Genomic DNA, 19,934 nt, shown 5'->3' with positions numbered 1-19,934 from the left:
TGATCTGCTAGCCCTCTCCCTGCTTCGAGTTGTCCTCACCTTTCTCATGTTTCCCTAAAATATATAAAACCAAGCTGTGCCCTGACCACCTTGGGCACATGTCATCCAGACTTCCTCAGGCTCTGTCAGGGGCACATTATTATGTAGGTAGTTATATAACAAGAGAGGAAACAAATTTCAAATTTATATAACAAGAGAGGAAACAATTTAAAAATTGATAACATTCCAGGCTGGGCGTAGTAGCTCATGCCCCTAAGGCCAAGGCAGGCGGATCACTTGCGGCCAGGACTTCAAGACCGGCCTGACCAACATGGTGAAACCTGTCTCTACTGAAAATACAAAAAGTAGCCGGCTGTGGTGGTGTACACCTCTGGTCCCAGCTACTTGGGAGGCTGAGGCAGGAGAATCACTTGAACCCAGGAGGCAGAGGTTGCAGTTCTGGATGAGGGAGCCAGGCAATAAACAAAAATGGATAAATTAATAGATAACTCAGGGCGTGCCTTAATGAAAACAAGATAATGTGAGAGAGAGTAACGGGGACCCAATTAGTTTGGATGGCCAGGGAGGGCATTACTGAGGAGGTACCTGAGAGTTTAACCTGAATGATAGAAGCCAGATGGGCAAAGATCTTGGGGCAAACTTTTCCAGCATTGGGAATAATAAGTGCAGAGATCTTAAAAGCAGGAATGGGGCCAGGTGCAGTGGCTCACACCTATAATCCCAGCACTTTGGGAGGCCGAGGTGGGTGGATAACAAGGTCAGGTATTAGAGACCAGCCTGGCTAACATGGGAAAAACCCGTCTCTACTAAAAATACAAAAATTAGCCGGGTGTGGTGGTGGGCACCTGTAATCCCAGCTACTCGGGAGACTGAGGTAAGAGAATTGCTTGAACCTGGGAGGTGGAGGTTGCAGTGAGAAGAGATTGCATCACTGCATTCCAGCCTGGGCGACAGAGCAGGACTCATTTTTGGGGAGGAAAAAAAGCAGGACTCATTTTGAGGGGGAAATGGATTCATACTTTTGAGGAAAATAAATCATGTCAGTGTGGCTAGACCAAGATAAGAAGTGTGCTATAGGAAGATGACTGACAGAACCCAGACTACACATCATATTTGCCTCCTGCCTCTATCGTGAGTTTGTGCTCAGGTTCCAAGGATATTGTTTGCGAAGCGTTTCATCATTCATGCTTTCATATCTGCTGTTTTTTGTTGTTGTTGTTGTTGTTTTGTTTTTTAGAAACAAGGTCTCATTCTGTCACCCAGGCTGGAGTGCAGAAGCACAATCATGGCTCACTGCAGCCTCGACCTCCTGGGCTGTAGCTGTCCTCCCATTGCAGCCTCCCAAGTAGCTGGTACTAAAGGCATGTACCACCACACCTAGCTAATTTTTGTTTTATTTTTGTATATGCATATATATTTTTTGACAGCATCTTGCTATGCTGCTGGTGCTGGTGTTAAACTCCTGGGTTCAAGCAATCCTCCTGCCTCAGCCTCCCAAAGTATTAGGATTACAGGCAATAACATAATTTCTAACAGCTCAAGGCCACATCCTTAGGATAACCCTATCCCCTCTTAAAGTGCTTGCCTAAGAAAACTCAAGACCAGGTATTGGAGACCAGCCTGAACAATGTAGTGAGACCCCATCTCTATTTATTTTTTAAAATGTGGTTGAGTGTGGGGGCTCACATGTGTAATCCTAGCACTTTGGGAGGCCTAGGCAGGTGGATCACTTGAGGACCAGACCAGCCTGGCTAACATGGTTAAACCCTGACTCTACTAAAAATACAAAAATTAGCCAGATGTAATGGCACAAGCCTGTAATCCCAGCTACTCAGGGCTCTGAGGCAGTAGAATCACTTGAACTCAGGAGGCAGAGGAGGCAGTGAGCTGATATTTCTAGCTTCTTAACTTTACCAAAAGTAACCTCGTAGGTACTTACAGAAGGGAAAATTTGAGAGTCCACGGAAGAGAAGAGAATAGACAAGGTCATGCAGATATTAAACCAGAAATTACTTACTTCCTAGGTGGGGAACTGAACCCAGACTGCCACTATGAAAGTGCAAAATCTTGACCACTGAGCTACATAAAGAGGCAGTGACCACTTTCTTTCCCAGAAGAAGCCTACAGTAGTTAATTTTGAACTTGCAAAGGCTTTTGACTATTTAATATGATTTTTAGGGCTATGACATGAACCCTAAAACTCTTGCTCCCTGAAGGTGGAAACCAAAAGAAAGTATCACCACGTGGTTAAAAGGTCAAGCTCCCAAGGACATAAGACAGGGTGAAGACTTCATCCAGTTTTTTATTTGTTTCAGGGAACTGCAGCTAAGTGTGTTACTGACCAGCTTGCTGGCTCATCTTGAAAAGATGAATTTTAAGCCTGTGTTTTATCCTAAAGTACCCCTTGACACAGAAAAACGAATTTATAGCACAAAATACACCAGCTTAAGACTAGCCTTATAATTCTTTTTTCCATTAATCCAAACTTTACAGAGGAGATAAACACTGATTTTTTTTTTTTTTTTTTTTTTTGAGATGGAGTCTTGCTCAGTTGCCCAGGCTGGAGTGCAATGGCACTATCTTGGCTCACTGCAACCTCTGCCTCCCAGGTTCAAGCAATTCTCCTGCCTCAGCCTCCCGAGTAGCTGAGACTACAGGCACGTGCCACCATGCCCAGCTAATTGTTTGTATTTTTAGTGGAGACAGGGTTTCATTGTGTTAGGCAGGATGGTCTCGATCTCCTGATCTCGTGATCCATCCGCCTTGGCCTCCCAAATTGCTGGGATTACAGGTGTGAACCACCGCACCCGGCCCTGCATTTTTTTTTAACCATTCATTCGACAGTCTACACAGAGAGAGAAGCCAGAAATCTGACTGTTAAGAAATTCTTACCCTTTTGCCGGCATGCCAGGCTTCTGGATTCCCTTTCTCTGAGCGGCCCTAGTGATTTAGCTTGGGATGCCATTGCCCTGGGGCCAAGTTGCATCATAAAGGAAATATATTTTTTTAAAATCTGGCTAGAGCAAAATACGAGTGATAAAACATAGACTTTGGCCACTCTGCTTAGCACCCAATATCAAACTGGCAAGGCTTAAGTTTGCCCCTAGATGGGCCCCATCATCTTGAATCCAATTCCCGACTTGGAGTTTCAACATGTGGTCTCTGGGCAAGATGGTTGCCCTGAGTAACAGAAAAGATATGAAAGGGAAAGGAGAGAGAGAAAGGCTTTGTTGGTGGATTGGTGGGGAAGGCGAAATGCTCAGGGAGGCCGGAGAAAGACCCACCCACTGCAGCAACACTGAAAAGTTCAGGTGGCTGTGGCTGCTGTTGTGAAGGACAGCAAAAAGCTCTGCATGTCCCACAATCCTGTACATGCCTAACCCTGTCACCCACAGCCACCAGCAAAAAGTGCAAGGCAGATTAATCCAAAGAGAATAGCAGTTAACATCCCATAGTGCCGAGAGGGACTTTACCGAGAGGGGCCTCTAACCCCTTAAATCTTAGAAGGGACTCTAACCCTCCTAAATCGGTCTTCTAACCCGAGGTTGGTCAAGAATCCTTGCCTTTTATTAAGAGGGGCCTCTAACCCACTCTGTCCGAGAAGAGACTCTAACTCCTCTAAGTTGAGCCTCTAACTCAAACCTATTCTTTACCGTGGTACTCCACCACATAGCCAAAGTCATCCAATCAGTGTTGCAGTCTATTTCCTTTGGGTTGGGGGTCTCCTCAGTATTGTCCCTTTTGTGGTTCACCAGAAAGCTGTCACAGGACGCCAACACTTACCCAAAGGTAGCCCTTGGATCACAGTTTCTGCACTATAGTCCCCTCTGTGGTCACCAGAAGTATGTTACTGGAAGGGGGTCCCGATCCAGACCCCAAGAGAGGGTTCTTGCATCTCGTGCAAGAAAGAGTTCAGAGTGAGTATTCAGTGCAAAGTGAAAGCAAGTTTATTAAGAAAGTAGAGGAATAGGCCGGGCGCGGTGGCTCAAGCCTGTAATCCCAGCACTTTGGGAGGCCGAGACGGGCGGATCACGAGGTCAGGAGATCGAAACCATCCTGGCTAACACGGTGAAACCCCGTCTCTATTAAGAAATACAAAAAAAACTAGCCGGGCGAGGTGGCGGGTGCCTGTAGTCCCAGCTACTCGGGAGGCTGAGGCCGGAGAATGGCGTGAACCCGGGAGGCGGAGCTTGCAGTGAGCTGAGATCCGGCCACTGCACTCCAGCCTGGGCGACAGAGCAAGACTCCGTCTCAAAAAAAAAAAAAACAAAAAAACAAAAAACCAAACCAAAACAAAACAAAACAAAAACAACAACAAAACAACAAAACAGATTGGCATATGAAAAATCTTATAACTACTGGATCTCCATCTGTTTGTCTGTGTAGATATACATGCATCAGGTGTGATGTTTATATAAAAGATCTCTAACTGATTGGCTTAAAGAAAAATAGCACTGTTGGGCACAATGGTTCATGCCTGTACTCCCAGCACTTTGGGAGGCTGAGGCGGGTGGATCACCTGAGGTCAGGAGTTTGAGACCAGCCTGGCCAACATGGTGAAACCCCGTCTCTACTAAAAATACAAAAAATTAGCCGGGTGTGGTGGCTCACACCTGTACTCCCAGCTAGTCGGGAGGCTGAGGCATGAGAATCACTTGAACCCAGGAGGCAGAGGTTGCAGTGAGCCAAGATCATGGCACTGCACTCCAGCCTGGGTGACAAAGTGAGACTCTGTCTCAAAAAAAAAAAAAAAAAAAATAGTGTTTAGGCTTGGTACAGTGGCTCACGCCTGTAATCCCAACACTGGGAAGCTGAGGCGAACAGATCACCTGAGGTCAGGAGTTCAAGACAAGCCTGGCCAACATGGTGAAACCCTGTCTCTACCAAAGATACAAAAAATTAGCTAAGTGTGGTGGCTTGTGCCTGTAGTACCAGCTACTTGGGAGGCTGACACACGAGAATCACTTGAATCCATGAGGCAGAGGTTGCAGTGAGCCGAGATTGTGCCACCGCACTCCACCCTGAGTGACAGAGTGAGACTCTGTCTCAAAAAAAGAAAGAAAGAAAGAAAGAAAGAAAGAAAGAAAGAAAGAAAGAAAGAAAGAAAGAAAGAAAGAAAAATAGCACTTAGATCAAATATTTTGAAAGAATAGTAAAGCTGTAATGCCTTTTAGTTCATGGCTATCACTCTAGCGGAATGGAAAGCATGGGAAAGTGTGGCCTTGTAAGGCTCATAGTTAGGCCATTGCCTCTGGGGGGAAAACATAAAGTAGCACTAGTGCCCACCTAAGGTCAGAGATATTTGACACTCCAAGATTGGATCCCAAAGCGGGATGCCCCAGGGGATCCTCCAGACGTCAACCTCTCCAAAGAGGATGCCCTTCGTAGAGATTCTGAGGTCTAGTACTGAATCCTCCTTAGACTTTTCTCTCACAGTTGCAATACTGCTTGGCCCCCAGTATTGTATGGAATCTGAACATTACTGTTGAATGGGAAAGTGGGATGGCATTGTATGTATCCGGGTTTTTGTGCCGTTGTTCTAAGCAGGGGGCCTGGTTAAAGTGTGATGTTCTTTGGTGCTGTTTGGCCCCAGCATTCTTTGGAGTCTGGGGAGGTTTGGCCTTTAAATCAAATTGCCATGGAAACTGCTTTACCCGAAATTTTGGTTCACAGCTTTCATTGGATTATCTACTAGGGCAAACAAAGTAAAACTGGTGAGCTTGTATTGCTATCTCATGGCTAGGGTTCCACGGATCCAAACTAAGCTATTGAATCTTAGTTTGTATGTGAAAATACATGTCTAGATGTGTTTATTTGTATATACACTTATTGTTATAAGGATTTAAGTAAAAGAGGGCTCATAAATTAGAGAAGTCTTTCAAAATTGTCAGCATACATTTTTTCTAGATTTTATATTTGTCTGCCATTATAACATGTAATGGAGACTACTGAAAATAGATTTGCATCCAAGGTGTAAGGAAAGTAAAATGTGTCTTTAGTAAAAGAATATAAGAAGGCATGGGAATGTAAATTTTTGCTTAGTTTAAAGGGTTAAAGAATTGTTTAAGTTAGATAAGATAAAGCTAAAAGTTCAAACAAGTTATGGAAGGTTTATAAAAATTAATCTTGTAAAAGGAATCTTGTATGTGAACATATTGACTAAATTCAAAGGGGTATTATTTGGTTTTTCCATAAATTGAACACTGGAATAAAAGCACAACATGGTTTTCTTGAAGCACTGACATGCTCTTTAACAAAAATCTGTAGGCCGGGCACAGTGGCTCACGCCTGTAATTCCAGCACTTTGGGAGGCCGAGTCGGGCGGATCATGAGGTCAAGAGATCAAGACCATCCTGGCCAACATGGTGAAACCCTGTCTCGGCCGGGCGCGGTGGCTCACGCCTGTAATCCCTGCACTTTGGGAGGCCGAGGCGGGCGGATCACGAGGTCAGTAGATTGAGACCATCCTGGCTAACACGGTGAAATCCTGTCTCTACTAAAATACAAAAAATTAGCCGGGCGCGGTGGTGGGCGCCTGTAGTCCCAGCTACTCCAGAGGCTGAGGCAGGAGAATGGCGCGAACCCGGGAGGCGGAGCTTGCAGTGAGCCGAGATGGTGCCACTGCACTCCAGCCTGGGCGACAGAGTGAAGACTCCGCCTCAAAAAAAAAAAAAAAAAAAAAAAGAAACCCTGTCTCTACTAAAAATACAAAAATTAGCTGGACGTTGTGGCACGTGCCTGTAGTCCCAGCTACTAGGGAGGCTGAGGTAGGAGAATTGATTGAACCTGGGAGGTGGAGGTTGCAGTGAGCCAAGATCACGCCACTGCACTCCAGCTTGGTGACAAAACGAGACTCCATCATTTAAAAAAAAAATAGTCCAGGCATGGTGGCTCACACCTATAATCCCAGCACTTTGGTTGGGAGGCCGAGGTGGGCAGATCATGAGGTCAGGAGATCAAGACCATCCTGGCTAATACAGTGAAATCTCCGTCCCTACTAAAAATACAAAAAATCAGCTGGGCGTGGTGGCGGGCACCTGTAGTCCCAGCTACTTTGGAGGCTGAGGCAGGAGAATGGTGTGAACCTGGAAGGCGGAGCTTGCAGTGAGCTGAGATCATGCCACTGGACTCCAGCCTGGGTGACAGAGACTCCGTCTGGAAAAAAAAAAAAAGTAGAGTAATGCAAGGCTGAAATTTGGCTTTCTCTCTCTTGAAAAAGATTTTTGTTTGGCTTGTGAATAAACTATTGAAAAAATAGGTGAAGGACAAGGGACAGATTGTTTGGAAAACTATATCTTCACACTTGAGTAAAGTCTTTTGCTTAAAAAAAATTGAGTTATTTAAATGGATGACTTATGGCAACTGGAACTTCTATTAAGTGTTTTAAGCCTTTATAGCTTCAAAATTGTCTCTCCTAATCCCTGACTTTTGGATACTACAGAGGCCCCTGGAGCATCCAGAGGAGAGGTAAACAGGATTATTTGACATGTTTTGTTGTTTTGTTACAAAGGATTGTTGAAATAAGGTGATGGTTGATCTTCAGGTTATATTTTAGTGAAAAATGTTAAATGCGTGTTCCAATATTGTATGGGATTTCTAGAGTTCTGATGTCTCAGTTTGTGTTATCAATCATAATTAGGGTTATTGTATTAGATTATTATAAATCACAGAGGTGACCAAATTTTGTTTTGTCAATTGTGTTTTTGACTGTAATTACCCCAGGATATTCTGACATTCATAGACAATTGTTTTGTTTGATCCTCTTTAAAAGATGGATTATAACCCTCGAGTGCGGGTTTCTGATAACGGAGATTGTGATCGGAAATTGACTGGGTGAACCGTACTAATGGAAGACTGACCTTTTTTGACTTTTTGCTTTTTGCTTGGAACACTGCTGATTTTTATGTTCTGTTTTTCATAATCAAGGAAATTTTTCTTTTGAACTATTTGTAGCTTTTAACAATTGTAGGGTGAACCAACCAGTGATCTCGGACTAGCTCAGAAGAAACAAGGGATGGGTCATCAAACTCCAAACGGTCATAAAAATGGAGCCTCGGACAATGACTCCTTTGTACTGGGGACCCTTAGATAGGCCTCTGAGAGAGAGAACTGACTGTCATTTTCCCAAAACAACATCCCTTCTCAGCATGAAGCGGTTAAGAGTGACCATCGTCCCTCTACTAACAGCAGTTAGGTATACCTCTTCAGAGCGGGGAATGATGGCAGTGGCTGCTGCCATCATGCTGGATGCAGCAGGGAAGCACGGCTGGGGCTGCACATTCCATGGAGCCAGTGGGAGCCCTGATCTTCTGAGCTGGGATGGGAGCTCCCCAGTCTGCTGCAGCTGCCCAAACCACAGCTGCAGAGCAAGGGGTCCAGCTTTACAAGCACTGCTCAATCTCAATCTCAATCTTGACTGACTGCAACATCCACAACCTGGGTTCAAGAGATTCTCCTACTTCAGCTTCCCAAGTAGCTGGGATTACAGGCACCCACTACCAAGCCTGGCTAAGTGTTGTATTTTAAGTAGAGATGGAGTTTTGCTATATTGGCAAAGCTGGTCTCGAATTTCTGACCTCAGGTGATCCACCCACCTCAGCCTCCCCAAGTGCTGCGATTACAGGCATGAGCCACCGTGCCTGGCCACAGAAGCAAAGATTATTCTATTTTGGGCTAAGTTTATACTTTTGTAACCCCTATGCCAAATTTTGACACCTTACAGTATTTGGCAGGGTAAGTCTGAAATTCCTTGATTAATAAATGCAAACTGTCAAGTGCGTCACTGTGAAGAGACCACCAAACAGGCTTTGTGTGAGCAATAAAGCTTTCTAATCACTGGGTGCAGGCGGGCTGAGTCCGAAAAGAGAGTTAGCAAAGGGAGTTAGGGGTGGGGGGGCAGTTTTACAGGATTTGTGTAGGTAGTGGAAAATTACAGTCAAAGGGGGTTATTCTCTTGTGGGTAGGGGCGGGGGTCACAAGATGCTCAGTGGGGGAGGTTCTGAGACTCATTGTCCAGGAGAAGGAATTTCACAAGGTAATGTCATCAGTTAAGGCAGGAACTGACCATTTTCACTATTTTTGTGGTTCTTTAGTTGCCTCAGGCCATCTGGATGTACAGGTGCAGGCTTGGGCTCAGAGGCCTGACATTCCTGTCTTTTTATATTAATAAGAAAAACAAAACAAAAGAGTGGTGAAAATTTTTGGGGGTGGTATGGAGGGATAATGGGCGATATTTCTCAGGGCTGCTTTGAGCAGGATTAGGGGCAGTGTGGGAACCTAGAGTGGGAGAAATTAAATTGAAGAAAGATTTTGGGCCAAGAGCTGATACTGTGGGGTTGTTAGAAGGAGCATTTGTCGTATAGAATGATTGGTGATGGCCTGGATGCGGTTTTCTGTGAATTGAGAAATTAAATGGAAGACACAAGGTCCGAATTAGAGAAGGAGAAAAACAGGTATTAAAGGACTAACAATTGGGAGAACCCGGGACATCCAGTTAGAGAGTACCCAAGGGGGTTCAGCGTGATTATTTGCTTGGTTGGCGAGTTTTGGGCTCTATCCTTGAGTTTTTCTTTTTTCTTTTTTTTTAATGTTGTCATATACCAGGCCAGATTGATTTAGGTAAAAACAATATTCTTCATTTAGAAATATGCAGAGTCCTCCTTTTTCAGCAGTGAGTAAGTCAAGGCCTGAGTGGTTTTGGAGGAAACAGAAATGCAAAGCCAGCAATTGTTTGTTAAAGAAGGATTAGAAATGGCTAGGAGAGAATGAGTGAAACTGATAGTGTGGTGGAGATAGCTGGGGAGAGGTAGAGGGTAGCATAAGAATGGGAATGAGAATAAGAGTGAGTACAAAAGTAAAGAATAGAACTTCATCAGGGTGAAAGTATTGGAAGGTGTCCTGCCAGCAAAGATCATCTATTCACTCCAAGAAGGAGTCAAGAGTGGTGGTTTGGGGATAGCACCAGAAGATATCAGCTGTGATATCTTGGAGAAACAGTGTAAACTGGCAGTGTAAACAAGAGCAGGGCATTTATAAGTAGTTGAGAATGGTGAATAGGAGTATGACTAGATAGAAGATAGTAGGGATGACAAGTTTTTTGGGCACAGTTCAAGTAGTGGGGTGATTGCATAAAGCCCTGTTGCAAAAAGTAGAATAAGGATGAATAGACCTAATAGAATGAAGGGATGTATTAGGCTCATAAGTGTTATTACTGTTCTTCAGAAATGCAATTGAGTTTAAGGGAAGTAGGGGAGAGTACCTGTGACTTCTAGGAGGAAGAGGAGAGATCAGGCTGGCTGTCCGACGGACACAGGGCATATGAGTAAAGTCAATCTGCCAATCTTGTGTTGGAGTAAATCCACGAGCCTGATGCATAGTAAAAGGAGGAGTCCTGAGAAAACCTTGGGGGTTGGAGGCATGGCAGGCAGAGCATTGAGAGGTGATGGTTTTAAGGATGGATTTCCATGATGGGAAGGAAATGAGGGGTTGTAGGAGGTGAGCCAGAGGCTTATATCCTACATGGAAATGATCATGAAGGGAAGAGAGAATAGACTGGGCTTGTGAGGCAGGCAGAATGGATTTTCCACAAAGTAAAACAAAAATTATGAAACCTGGTACAGCAGGTTTTCATAAGAAGAATAGTTGGGAGTGATAGAGGAGCTACAGGGCACAGTGCCAGTCCTTGTGTAAGAATTCCAACCACACAGCTCTGCACTTTGGCTGTGTGTAATCAAAAAGGGTTGGGATGAGTTAGGGAGAGCTAGCATGGGAGCAGCTTCTAGGGCTGTTTTTAAGGAATGGAAAGAGGAGTGGGGAAAGGATTTAGGATCTATCGGGTCAGCTAGGTTTTCTTTTGTGAGTTTATATAATGGCTTAGTAAGGATGGTAAAATCAAGTATCCAAAGGCGAAAGCAACTAATCATGCCTAGGAAGGAAAGGAGTTGTTGCTTTGTAGAAGGGGTTGGGGTTTGGGAGATCAGCCGGACATGATCAGCAGGGATAGCATGTGTGTTTTTATGAAGAATTATGTCAAGATAGGTAACAGATGAGGAAGAAATTTGGGCTTTGGAGGGGAATGCACGATGTCCTTTTGAGAATAGATGTTGGAGGAGCAGGAGGGTGTCCTGTTGGGAAGATTTGAAGGAGAGGCTATAACATAGAAAGTTGTCAAAATATTCAATAAGGTGAGAAGCAGATGGATGGAAAGAAAGTATATAATGAGAAAGGGCTTGACTGAAGTAATGGGGGCTGTCCATGAAGCCTTACAGCAGTACAGCCCAGGTAAGTTGCTGAGACTGATGGGTGTCAGGGTCAGCCCAAGTGAAAGCAAAGAGAGGCTTTGAACTGGGGAAAATGGTGGCAATGAGGTATGACTGTAGCCTAGGAATAGTCAGGGAAGCAGATAATTTAGTAAAAATGTCTCAACCTAATAAGGGAGTTGTGCAGGTGGGGATAACTAAGGAGTACATGAAAGAATATTGTCCAAGTTGGCACCAGAGTTGGGGAGTTTTAAGAGGTTTAGAAGCCTGGCCGTCAATACCCACAACAGTTATGGAGGCAAGGGAAACAGGCCCTTGAAAAGAAGGTAATGTGGAGTGGGTAGCCTCTGTATTGATTAAGAAGGGGACGGACTTACCCTCCACTGTAAGAGTTACCCAAAATACCTGTGATGGACCAGGGGGCTTATGAGGCAATCGGGCAGCGTCAGTCTTCAGCTGCTAAGCTGAGAAGATCTGGGAAGGGCTCAGAGAGCCTTGGGCCAGAGTTCCAGGGGCTCTGGGAGTGGCTGCGGGGCAAGTTAGACAGTCCGATTTCCAGTGGGGTCTCGCACAGATGGGACATGGCTTAGGAGGAATCCCAGTCTGCGGGCATTCCTTGGCCCAGTGGCCAGATTTCCAGCACTTGAAGCAAGATCCTGAGGGAGGAGGTCCTATAGTAAGGCCTGGCCTCTGCAGTTTAGGTGTTTTGAAGTTCTTGTGTGCTGGAGATGTGACTGAGGTTTCTCTCACAGTGGAGGCAAGTAACTGCAACTCTTTTCTATTATTATACACCAGGAAGGCAAGGTTAATTAAGTACTGTTGTGGGGTTTAAGAGCCAGAATCTAATTTTTGGAGCTTTTTCTAATGTCAGGAGTGGATTGGGTAATAAAATGCATATTGAGAATAAGACGGCCTTCTGGCCCCTCTGGGTCTAAGGCAGTAAAGCATCTAAGGGTTTTTGCCAAACGGGCCATGAACTGGGCTAGGTTTTTATATTTGATGAAAAACAGCCTAAATGCTAACTGATTTGAGAGAGGTCAGCTAAGAAAAAGGAGCATTAACCTTGACTATGCCTTCAGCTCCAGCCACCCCTCTAAGAGGAAATTGTTGGGCAGGTGGGGGAGGGCTAGTTGTGGAACAAAACTGTAAGCCGGGCTGGGTGTCAGGAGGGAAGGTGATAGAAGGATTATAGGGTCAGGGAGTGGAGGCTGAGGAAGAATTGGGACCTGGCTTAGCCTGGCGAGGAGCAGCCTGGGGAGGAGGGGAGAGGAGGGGAGAGGTCAGATGGGTCCGTAGAAAAGGAGGATTTAAAGGACTTAGAGCTGGGGTGGAGACTGAAGGAACAGACAGGAGAGAAAGAAGAAAGATTTAGGACGAGTCACGTTGGGAGCACAGACTAGGGAGGGACTGATGTCTAAAAGAATGCCTGGACGTCAGGCACCTCAGACCATTTGCCTAATTTTACAACAAAAATTATCTAGATCTTGTAGGATGGAGAAATTGAAACTGTCATTTTCTGGCCATTTAGAACCACTGTTGAGTTTGTATTGGGGCCAAGTGGTATTGCAGAAGAAAATAAGGCGCATAGGTTTTTAGGTCAGGTGTGAGTTGAAGAGGTTTTAAGTTCTTTAGAACACAGGCTAAGGGAGAAGGGGGAATGGAGGGCAGAATGTTGCCCATAGAAAGGTAGAGACTCCGAGAAGTGGGGTGAGGGGGTGAGCAGCCCTGGATTGTAATGTGGGTGAGCAGCCAAAGCAGGCATCCCTGCAATTGACTTGCCACCAAGGGAATGTGGGTGAATGACCAAAGCAGGCATCCCCGCAGTAATCAGACACCAATGGAATGTGGGTGAATGATCAGGGCAAGCGTCCCTGCGATGATCAAACACCAAAGGAAGACTGTCTTCCCGAGTCTGTGACCAGCATCAGTGTTTTGAGTCCACGCATAAAATGTGTCTCCTTTGTCTCTACTAGAGAGGAAAAAGAACTGGAATTGGAAGGACAGGGAGATTGAAGGGTAGCAAGAGAGGGAGATTGAAGGGTAGAGAGAGGCTGGAGAAGAGAGCGAAAAGACCGCTTACCCGATTTGAAGTTGGTGAGATGTTCCTTGGGCTGGTCTGAGGACCTGAGGTGTTAGGTGGATCTCTTCACAGAGTGATGGCGAGGACAGGGGACCAGTCTTCCGAAGGAGTCCCCTGTCCCACGTCTTCAGCACCAAATGTCAAGTGTGTCCGTGCGAAGAGACCAACAAACAGGCTTTGTGTGAGCAATAAAGCTTTTTAATTACCTGGGTGCAGGCGGGCTGAGTCCGAAAAGAGAGTTAGCAAAGGGAGTTAGGGGTGGGGCAGTTTTACAGGATTTGTGTAGGTAGTGGAAAATTACAGTCAAAGGGGGTTATTCTCTTGTGGGCAGGGGCGGGGGTTACAAGATGCTCAGTGGGGGAACTTCTGAGACTCATTGTCCAGGAGAAGGAATTTCACAAGGTAATGTCATCAGTCAAGGCAGGAACTGACCATTTTCACTTTTTTTGTGGTTCTTCAGTTGCCTCAGGCCATCTGGATGTACAGGTGCAGGCTTGGGCTCAGAGGCCTGACACAAACAAAAATAAATGCTGGCAATTCCTAAGACAATTCTAACATTAACATACCGATAATTTTAAACCTGGCTTAGTGAGGACTAAATTCTGATTTTATATCTTGCTCAAATTCCTATGTAAGGGGTCTGGGTAGTCGTGCCCTACAAATAATAAATTGGTTTTTACTTAACCCTATATATTGTGACTTACTTTCCAACCTGACTCTGGCATAACATTATGAGACAAGGAAGCAAAACAAAATATTTTACCTTAAATCATGTTTCTTTGCCATTTATTGAAATGGCCCTGCAAAGGTGTCCTTTGTGGGCGAAAATGTGCATATGTAAAGAATCTCTATTAACATAGCTAGATCTTTTTCTTCCAGGCCCTCCCAATCCTAAAGAGATTAACTAAAAGTCTAGCACCCTTTGAAGATCTGAACTGGAAATATTTGACGTCTGTTGTCTCTAAGGGCAGCCACTATTAGACTTCAAAAGAACCTTGGTCTCTGCAGTGTTTTTTCTTAACCTAAACATTTCTTTTCTATGATCCCTGGTCTTTAGACAAACTCAACCAATTTTCTTTCTTTTTTTTTTTTTTTGAGACGGAGTCTCGTTCTGCCGCCCAGGCTGGAGTGCAGTGGCCGGATCTCAGCTCACTGCAAGCTCCGCCTCCCGGGTTCACGCCATTCTCCTGCCTCAGCCTCCCGAGTAGCTGGGATTACAGGCGCCCGCCACCTCACCCGGCTAGTTTTTTTTTTTGTATTTTTTAGTAGAGACGGGGTTTCACCGTGTCAGCCAGGATGGTCTCGATCTCCTGACCTTGTGATCCGCCCGTCTCGGCCTCCCAAAGTGCTGGGATTACAGGCTTGAGCCACCGTGCCCGGCACTCAACCAATTTTCAACCAGAAAATGTTTCAATTTACCTATAACCTGGAAGCCCCCCTTTGAGTTGTTCCATCTTTCTGGACCAAACCAATGTATTTCTTTTTTTTTTTTGAGACGGAGTCCCACTCTGTCACCTAGGCTGGAGTGCAGTGGCCGGATCTCAGCTCACTGCAAGCTCCACCTCCCGGGTTTACGCCATTCTCCTGCCTCAGCCTCCCGAGTAGCTGGGACTACAGGCACCCGCCACCTCGCCCGGCTAGTTTTTTGTATTTTTTAGTAGAGATGGGGTTTCACCGTGTTAGCCAGGATGGTCTCGATCTCCTGACCTCGTGATCCGCCCGTCTCGGCCTCCCAAAGTGCTGGGATTACAGGCTTGTGCCACCACGCCTGGCCCAAACCAATGTATTTCTTAAATGTATTTGGTTGATGTCTCATGCCTCCCAAAAATGTATGAAACCAAGCTGCACCCCAACCATCTGGGGCACATGTTCTCAAGACCTCCTGAGGGCTTTGTCATGGGCCATGGTTACTCACGTTTGGCTCAGAATAAATCTCTTCAAATATTTTACAGAGTTTGACTCTTTCCATCAACATTAGTAAAGATTTTACTTATGTAAACTTGAAAAAGTATTTGACTATTTTATTTTTTCCTGATTGTTTGATTTAAGCAATTTTATTTTCTTAAGCCAATTAATTAGAGCTCCTTTATATATTTTCAGTATTGAAACATTGTGTACACAACACATAAATACATAGACACATTAGGCATGCTGCATCTTTTTTTTTTTTTTTTTTTTTTAGCCAGAGGTTTCTCTTGTCACCCAGGCTGGATTGCAATGGCATGATCTCAGCTCACTGCAACCTCCACCCCTGGGTTCAAGTGATACTTCTGCCTCAGCCTCCCGAGTAGCTGGGACTACAGGCATGTGCCACCACACCTGGTTATTTTTGTATTTTTAGTAGAGACAGATTTCACCATGTTGGTCAGGCTGGTCTCAAACTCATGACCTTAGGTGATCTGCCCACCTCGGCCTCCTAAAGTGTTGTGATTACAGGTGTGAGCCACAGCACCTGGCCTAAAGGTAACTCTTATAGATTCATAAAAAACTTTTTTTTCCCCTTAGGCTTTCAGATTCTTCTTTTTCCCCTCCCCACTCCCCCCTACTTTCAGATTCTTGATAACCTGTTTCACAACCCTAGGAAGTTGTCAGCTAAATAGCCTTAAATTTGCATATTAAAGAAAACAACTCAGGTGAACTCCAAATAGCAAAATTTACATTATAAAGTGTGGACAGAAAAAGTCTGGTGTGCTAGAAGGAAATTAAAACAGATTTAATTGCCAATTAAACATAAAATTATAGAAATCATAAACGCCTTTTAAATACACACACACACACACACACAAACACACACACAACCTATAGCTTTTCCTTCAGAACTTTTAGTCATGAGATAAATACAAATTTACCGGTTTGCAAAAAGAACTTGTTGGATCAAAACTGTGGTTTTTATCTTAATAGAAAATAATGGCAGATTTAGAGCAGGCAGAAAAGAAGAATAGAGAAAAGAGGTCTTAGGAACTCTATAGTTTGTTGGTCGACCTTAGGGCTCTTTTTCCTTAAAGTAAATGTGCACAAAGAAGACCATATTATTTCCATTCTACATAAACTTTGGAAGTAGAGGTGCCATAAAACCTACAGAGTGCTCAAAAGAGGGTCATTCTCCTTGTTTTCTTCTCATTCTTAGATTATTTGTTTTCCACTTCTTTTTTTCTTAAAAGGAGAAACTGAACTTGGCCTAGAGTTTTTGTGTGGTGGATTATTGTGTGCTGCTTGTGGGCAGGACTCCACAATGTGCCACCACTGAATTGCTTCCACCCTCTTACATGTCTCAGTTTCTCTCTCCAGAGGTTTATGACTTCTGAGAGGGCTCAAAACACTGGGTGATCAGCCCTTCAATGTGTTTCCTGGATGAGCCAGTTTTTAAATTAAAAAAAATTTTTTTTTTTGAGACAGGGTCTTACTTTGTTGCCCAGGCTGGAGTGCAATGGCATAATCTTGGTTCACTGCAACCTCCACTTCCTGAGTTCGGGAAATTCTTACATCTCAGTCTCCTAAGTAACTGGAGTTACAGGCACACACCACTACACCTGAATAATTTTTGTATTATTAGAAGAGATGGGGTTTTGTTATGTTTGTCAGGCTTGGTCTTGAACTCGTGACCTCAAGTGATCTGCCTGCCTCGGCCTCCCGAAATGCTAGGATTACATGTGTGTGACTGCACCTGGCCTAAATTAATTTTTGTTGTGGATTTCCCTGCAAGACTGCTTGCTGCACATCGTAGGGGGTCAAACTTCCAGACACTCCCATAAAGTCCCCAGTCACTCAGGAGCACCTATCAGCTGGAAGAAGCGAATGCCCTTTCTTTCTGGAGCTGAGAAAATTCAGTCTCTCATATACCTATGAAAGCAACAGTTCAGTTCCTCACGCAAATACACACAGACAAACGGAATTGAGATTAATGTTGGGAGAAAAAGCAATAGAGAGGATCCTTCAGAATGCATCTCCAAACTAGAATTAGGATTCTTTTTTTTTTTTTTTTGAGATAGAGTCTTGCTCTGTCACCCAGGCTGGAGTGCAGTGGCGTGATCTTGGCACAGTGCAACCTCCACCTCCCTGGTTCAAGCAATTGCCCTACCTCAGCCTTCCAAGTAGCTGGGATTACAGGTGCACACCACCACGCCTGGCTAATCTTGAACTTGTGGGGTCAAGTGGTCCACTCGCCTCAGCCTCCCAAAGTGCTGGGATTACAGGCGTGAACCACCGCACTGTGCTTAGCCTCTGGTAACTTTGTAGCTTTTGTACAACATTATACACACCAGGGTCAAATCCTCTTACAGTGCAAGGTCATCTCTGGCACCCAAAGCCAAAGAGGTCATGTCATGCAATAGAGGAAAACAGAGCTTTAGACCTAAGGGAATCTGCCCAGCCGGGCGTGGTGGCTCATGCCTGTAATCCCAGCACTTTGGGAGGCCAAGGTGGGTGGATCACGAGGTCAGGAGATCAGGACCATCCTGGCTAACACAGTGAAACCCCGTCTCTACTACAAATACAAAAAAATTAGCCGGGCATGGTGGCAGGCACCTGTAGTCCCAGCTATTCGGGAGGCTGAGGCAGGAGAATGGGATGAACCCGAGAGGTGGAGCTTGCAGTGAGCCCAGATCGCGCAACTGCACTCCAGCCTGGGTGACAGAGGGAGACTCCATCTCAAAAAAAAAAAAAAAAAAAAAAAAAAAGAATCCGCCCATGACTCTTGAAATCCCACAAAGACAAGAGAACACCCCAAAAGGGGATGAGTGGCACCTTTGTTCTAAATTCTATAAGGAGGTTCAAGTCATTAGAAGCCATGTCACGATTTTTTGGCAATGCAGATGGCAAAGGGTGAAGGAGGTATAGGGTGGAAGAAAAGTAAACAAAAGAACGGTTCAATTTTTTTTTTTTTTTTTAAATTTGAGACAGAGTCTCACACTGTCACCCAGACTGGAGTGCAGTGGCACGATCTCCAATCACTGCAACCTCCGCCTCCTGGTTCAAGCGATTCTCCTGCCTCAGCCTCCCTAGTAGCTGGGATTACAGGCACCCACCACCATGCCCAGCTAATTTTTTTTGTATGCCCAGCTAATTTTTTTTGTATTTTCAGTAGAGACAGGGTTTCACTGTGTTGACCAGGCTGGTGTTGAATTCCTGACCTCATGATCCTTATGAGCCTCAGCCTTCCAAAGTGCTGGGATTACAGGAGTGAGCCACCGTGCCCAGCCTAAGAACAGGTGAATTTTTAAGACCAGGAAGCAAACACAGAAACCAAATACATGGTTTTTTGTTTTCTGTTTCTTTTTTCTTTTGCAGCTGTGAGGAATTTTTGTCAAATTAGAGAGGCTTTGTTACCCATAATTCGGAATTCTCACTTGGATTTGACCAAGTGAGGCAGTGTTGGTCAGTGGGAAAAAGACAAAAACAAAAAAACCCAACAATATGATCACTGAGCACTCTAATGGTAAGGAGAAATTAAGACCAGCTGGTTGTTAACTTTAGCTAAGACAAAATCCCTATTCAGCTGCTTATCTAGGAGTGAGTCTCAGGCTGAAAATGGCTCTCTACCATCCTAGAAATAGGAAAAAAAAAAAAAAAACCCTCATCTTCCCTGTTGGAAGTGAGCTCAAACTCCATAAAGGAGTTACCTGCCTTCTTTCATCATGGAAGCAGGAAAATTTGCCTTCCTTGTTGGAAGCAAGTAAAACTCCATAATAATAATAATAATAATAATAATAATAATAAAAGGGAGCTGTACAACAAAATAAACTTTAGATCTTTACCACATTTTGGGAGGTCAGGGATTCTCTGGAGGGGGTGCTCCCAGACCTTAGCAAATTGTCTGTTGGTTTGAGCCATGAAGTTAGCTCATGTTGGTACCAAGCACCGATAGAAGATTTGTCAAAGATCAGAGGTATCTCCACTCAGAATCCCTCCGTGGTAACCATCCTTCATGTCAGGCTTCTGAGCCCAAGCTAAGCCATCATGTCCCCATGATAAACAGCCATGTTGCTCACACAAAGCCTGTTTGGTGGTCTCTTCACACGGTCACGTGAGACACTTCATTCAGTAAATATTTACGGACTGGTTACCATACATTAGGCACTATTCCAGACATTGGACATACAATGATGAGCATGAAAAACGGTCTAGATAAGAACAGGTCTCCAGACATACTTCACACCCACTCAGTTTTGTCTTTTGTCCTAGTTGCTAATTAAAACTTACTTTGCGGTGCAGTGCGACCTCATTAACTTAAAATTACAGCCTGTCAGCTATGAGGGCTAGACCGTAAGAAAGTCCAGTGGAAATCCTTCAATGAAAAGAATCTGTTCTTGGGTGGAAGCCCCGCCCATGCAGGAGGAACAGGGGGCTTCCATTCCCGCCTCACACAGGTGAGGGTCAGCCCCTTGCTCCCTACTGTAAGCCTGATTAGTGGGCGCAGCTGACTTCAGGATCTCAAAAAGAGGAAGGGAACCCCGCCTCCTACGTGCTCGCGGGGTGGGGGCGGGGTCGGTGGACTGGGCGTGAGTTAATTGGCTGGGGGGCGGGGCGCCACGGATTGGCTCTGCTTAGGCGCTCGCGCGGATCCCGGGTGGAATGACGGGAGGGAGTCCCGGCCGCTC

Source organism: Macaca mulatta, chromosome 15, assembly GCF_049350105.2.
Source record: "Macaca mulatta isolate MMU2019108-1 chromosome 15, T2T-MMU8v2.0, whole genome shotgun sequence".
Lineage (NCBI taxonomy): Eukaryota > Metazoa > Chordata > Mammalia > Primates > Cercopithecidae > Macaca > Macaca mulatta.
This window is presented reverse-complemented; position numbering follows the sequence as displayed.